The 4273-nt window shown below is 45.3% G+C and overlaps 1 long non-coding RNA gene across 1 annotated transcript; it reads left to right on the top strand.

Moving 5' to 3' along the window:
* The first annotated feature begins 462 nt into the window (after positions 1-462).
* LOC141053230 (uncharacterized) lies at positions 463-3929 on the top strand. Its single transcript, XR_012220985.1, has 3 exons — positions 463-852; positions 3327-3756; positions 3829-3929. It is a non-coding gene; the product is annotated as an uncharacterized lncRNA (long non-coding RNA).
* Positions 3930-4273: the final 344 nt, after the last annotated feature.

Genomic DNA, 4273 nt, shown 5'->3' on the forward strand with positions numbered 1-4273 from the left:
GGGTGCAGTTAGCAGCAGGGGAAGAAAAGTATGCCATCCTCCATTTCAGACATGTGAAGTCTGATCCTGGAGAGCAGGGAACAGAGTCACAAAGCGAGTGTTAATGGGCCAGCCACTCAGTGTCTGAGTGGAGAAGAACCACAGCCGAGCCACATCTGCAGATTGGCCAGATTACCACATGTCCATTGTCGCCTGGCCTAACTAAGAGAGTCTACAGTCCATCCCTTGTGTCTAAGGCCTCTTTCACACTTCAGTTTTTTGCCATCAGTCACAATCCGCCAAAATTTGAAATTGGCGGATCCGCTTTTTCTTGTTGCGGATCCGCCAATTTCCCCATTGGGATACATTAGTGGCGGATTTTGACGGATGGTCGTCCGTTGCGTCCGATATTCGGCGGATCCGCAAAATTCTTTGCGGATTCTGTCTGAGGGGGACGGAGAATGTAACGGTTTTTTTCGCCGTCAAAATGGCGGATGACGGCGGATCCGCCGTCATCAGCCATGCGGTAGAATGGGGCCCTATGGGCGGCGGATCCGCCGGGATCCGCGATTTTGCGGAATCCGCCGGCAGGATCCGCAAAATCGCACTGCGCATGCCCAGAAAAAAAGATACTTTTCCAGACAGTCCCAAAACTATATAAGATGGGCTAATTGGGCCCAGACATGCAGTAGCAGCCAGACAGCAAGCCAGCCAGACCACCACCAAGCCTGCAAGACAGCCACCAAGCCTGCAAGACAGCCACCAAGCCTGCAAGACAGCCACCAAGCCTGCCAGACCACCCAGCCTGCCAGACACCCACCAAGCCTGCAGCCACAGCTATCAAGAGGCCTGCCAGTACCAGCTTTACCAAGTGTGAGTATACCTATGACATTTCTGTGTATGGCCTGCAAGTGTGTAGCGCGTGTGTGTGTGTGTGTGTGTGTGTGTGTGTGTGTGTGTGTGTGTGTGTGTGTGTGTGTGTGTGTGTGGTCTGCGAGTGTTGCATGTCTGTTTTTTTTTTTTTTTATATTTTTTTTTTCTGTTGCTTGTGTACTGCATTTTATTTTCATACAACTGTAATTATATTGTATTTTTTATGCTGTGATTGCTGCGATTGAGTGGTGTATTGTATGTGGTGTAATTGGGCCCAGACAATCCGGCACCAGCAACATTGAATACTCCAAGCAAGATATCCGACTCCAGCCTGCCTGACAGAAGATTCAACTAGAGCTATAAAACCTGTCTGCACAGCTGCAAGTCTACCACCTGCAAGACCCCTGGAGCGTGTGTGTGTATGTGTGTGGCCTGTGTGTGCATTTTTTTTTTTTTTTCTTTCCATTTTTTTTTTTTTTTTTTCTGTTGCATGTGTACTGCTTTTTATTTTCATACAACTGTAATTATATTGTATTTTTTATGCTGTGATTGCTGCGATTGAGTGGTGTATTGTATGTGGTGTAATTGGGCCCAGACAATCCGGCACCAGCAACATTGAATACTCCAAGCAAGATATCAGACTCCAGCCTGCCTGACAGAAGATTCAACTAGAGCTATAAAACCTGTCTGCACAGCTGCAAGTCTACCACCTGCAAGACCCCTGGAGCGTGTGTGTGTGTGTTGCATTTTTTTTTTTTTTTTTCTGTTGCATGTGTACTGCATGTTATTTTCATACAACTTTAATATTGTATTTCTTGCTGTGATTGTGTGGTGTAAAGGCTGGTTTCATATTTGCACTTTATAGCGCAGGGATAACCTGCACACGTCCACCACTAATCCCCGTCCCATCTGGTCATCACCGCCTACTAGCACACATGGACGCTTGCGATCTGCACACCCTATCTTTAGTATGGGGTGCGCAGATTGCAAGCGTTCATGTGCGCTAGTAGGTGGGGATTAGTGGCGGACGTGTGCAGGAAATAGCTGCGCTATAAAGTGCAAATGTGAAACCGGCCTAAATGGTATTGTATGTGGTGTTATTGGGCCCAGACATCTACATCAAACACCAGCCTGACTGTATCAGTCAGGCTGGTGTTTTAATGTAGATGTCTGTGCCCAATAACACCACATTCAATACCATTTAGGCCGATTTCACATTTGCACTTTATAGCGCAGCGATGGCCTGCACACGTCCGCCACAAATCCCCGCCTACTACCGCACATGAATGCTTGCGATCTGCGCACCCTATCTTTATCATAGGGTGCGTAGATGGTGCGCTGGCAGGATTTTACCATGTGCTGCGCACTTTTGAAGGTGTGCCCTTGCGCGCCAAACGCAGCATGTTGCATTTTGGCGCGCACGGCACACCTTCAAAAGTGCGCAGCACACTGTAAAATCCTGCCAGCGCACCATCTGTGCACCCTATGATAAAGATAGGGTGCGCAGATCGCAAGCATTCATGTGCAGTAGTAGGTGGGGATTTGTGGCGGACGTGTGCAGGCCATCGCTGCGCTATAAAGTGCAAATGTGAAACCGGCCTAAATGGTATTGTATGTGGTTTGTGCCCAGACATCTGGCAACAGCCACACTGAAGAAACCGAACCAGACATCAAACACCAGCCTGACTGATAGAATTTCAAACTCCGCTGCAAATCTTCCACCTGCAAGACACCTGGAGTGTGTAGCCTGGCTGTGTGTTATGCGTGTTTGCGTTTTTTTATTTTTCATGTATTGTGGTATTTAAAATAAAGAGCAGAGTAGCTCCTATTTTTTGGAAAAAAAAAAATAATAAAAAAAAAAATAAATAAATTGTTTTGAAAAAATCTACTTTGTATCATTTTAAAAAAGGTAAAATTAAGTTACCATAAAGGTAATTGAAGTGTTCTGGTATACAAGTGTGGTTAAAAGTGAGATTGCAACATACCATGAAAAAATGGGTATACACAACTGAGTTTCAGGGAATTCAAAACCATGCAAACACAGTGGGTATACACAGAAATTAAACACCTTCAATCACTGGTTACATACTCTGTTGAGAGTTTCAGGGAATGCAAACACTGGTATACACAGCAATTACACACTACACGCCTTCAATCACTGGTTACACGGTGAGACCTTTAATCACTGGTTACACTCTCGGTGAGAGTTTCAGGGAATGCAAACTGGTATACACAGCAATTACACACCTTCAATTACTGGTTACACTCAGTTACAAAACACAAAGAAAGTAGGTTTACACAAAATATTAGACACCTTCAATCACTGGTTACACTCTGAGATAAGGGAATGTAGACATGCAAACACTTAAAATTGCGTATAATTAGTTTCAGGGAATTACACATACAAAATGTGGTTTTTTTTTTTTTTTTTTTGTTTTTTTTTTTTTTTAAACTTTCATATCATTTTCTTTCAGTTCACACAATGAAGCGCCACCATACCGGCAGACACGGCCAGCCCAACCGTAGCAGAGATTCAGACCGCAGCAGGGATCAACGCAGCAGACATGACCGGTCAGACCGCAGCAGAAACAACCCTGACCGCAGCAGAGAGGAACAGCCACACCGCGGCGTACAGGCAACCATTAGTTTCCCTGTAAGTATAAAGACCTGAAAGCTTATTATGATCCTTTGTATAGTAGCTTAACAAGTCTCTTTATACTTGCAGATCACTTCAAGCACTACCAGCAGGGTAGCAGCAGAGAGAGCCAGCCAGGCTGCAGCAGAGAGGCCCAGCCAGACCGCAACAGAGACTGCCAGCCAGGCTGCAGCAGAGAGGCCCAGCCAGACCGCAACAGAGACTGCCAGCCAGGCCGAAGCAGATACTGCCAGCCAAACATTTTCCCTGTAAGTATAAAAGCCTGAAAGCTTATTATGATACTTTGTATAGTAGCTTAACAAGTGTGTTTATACTTGCAGATCAGTTCAGGAAGCAACACAGCTGCCCCAAGCCGTAATGTCTTCTCCTGAAAGCTCCCCCTCACATCATCAGCGAGCTGAGGTAAAAAAAATTTTGTTTATTTTTTATTTAAAATTTTTTTGTGGTTAAAAACACTATCCTATTATGTTTTAACAGGAAGCTGATTCAGAGGAGCTTCCAGGAGACGTGCAGGGTGGAGAGACACACGGAGGGGGTGCGCAGATTGTAAGTTTAGCACATACACAGATACATAATGCTACACCCAACACAAACATTCATCACAGTGCACACCATAACTGCATCCATCCAAACATTTTTTTTTTTTTTTCCCACAGTCTTCAGAATCTGGTGCCCGCACTAGAGTGACTCCCAGGACATCCCAGGGTCGTCAAGGTGATGCCTCTGGTGGTCGGCAAACGGTAAGTAACCCTATTTTGATAATTG

Source organism: Dendrobates tinctorius, unplaced genomic scaffold, assembly GCF_039654945.1.
Source record: "Dendrobates tinctorius isolate UK_male_01 unplaced genomic scaffold, ASM3965494v1 ptg000165l, whole genome shotgun sequence".
In the NCBI taxonomy this organism is placed as follows: Eukaryota; Metazoa; Chordata; class Amphibia; order Anura; family Dendrobatidae; genus Dendrobates; species Dendrobates tinctorius.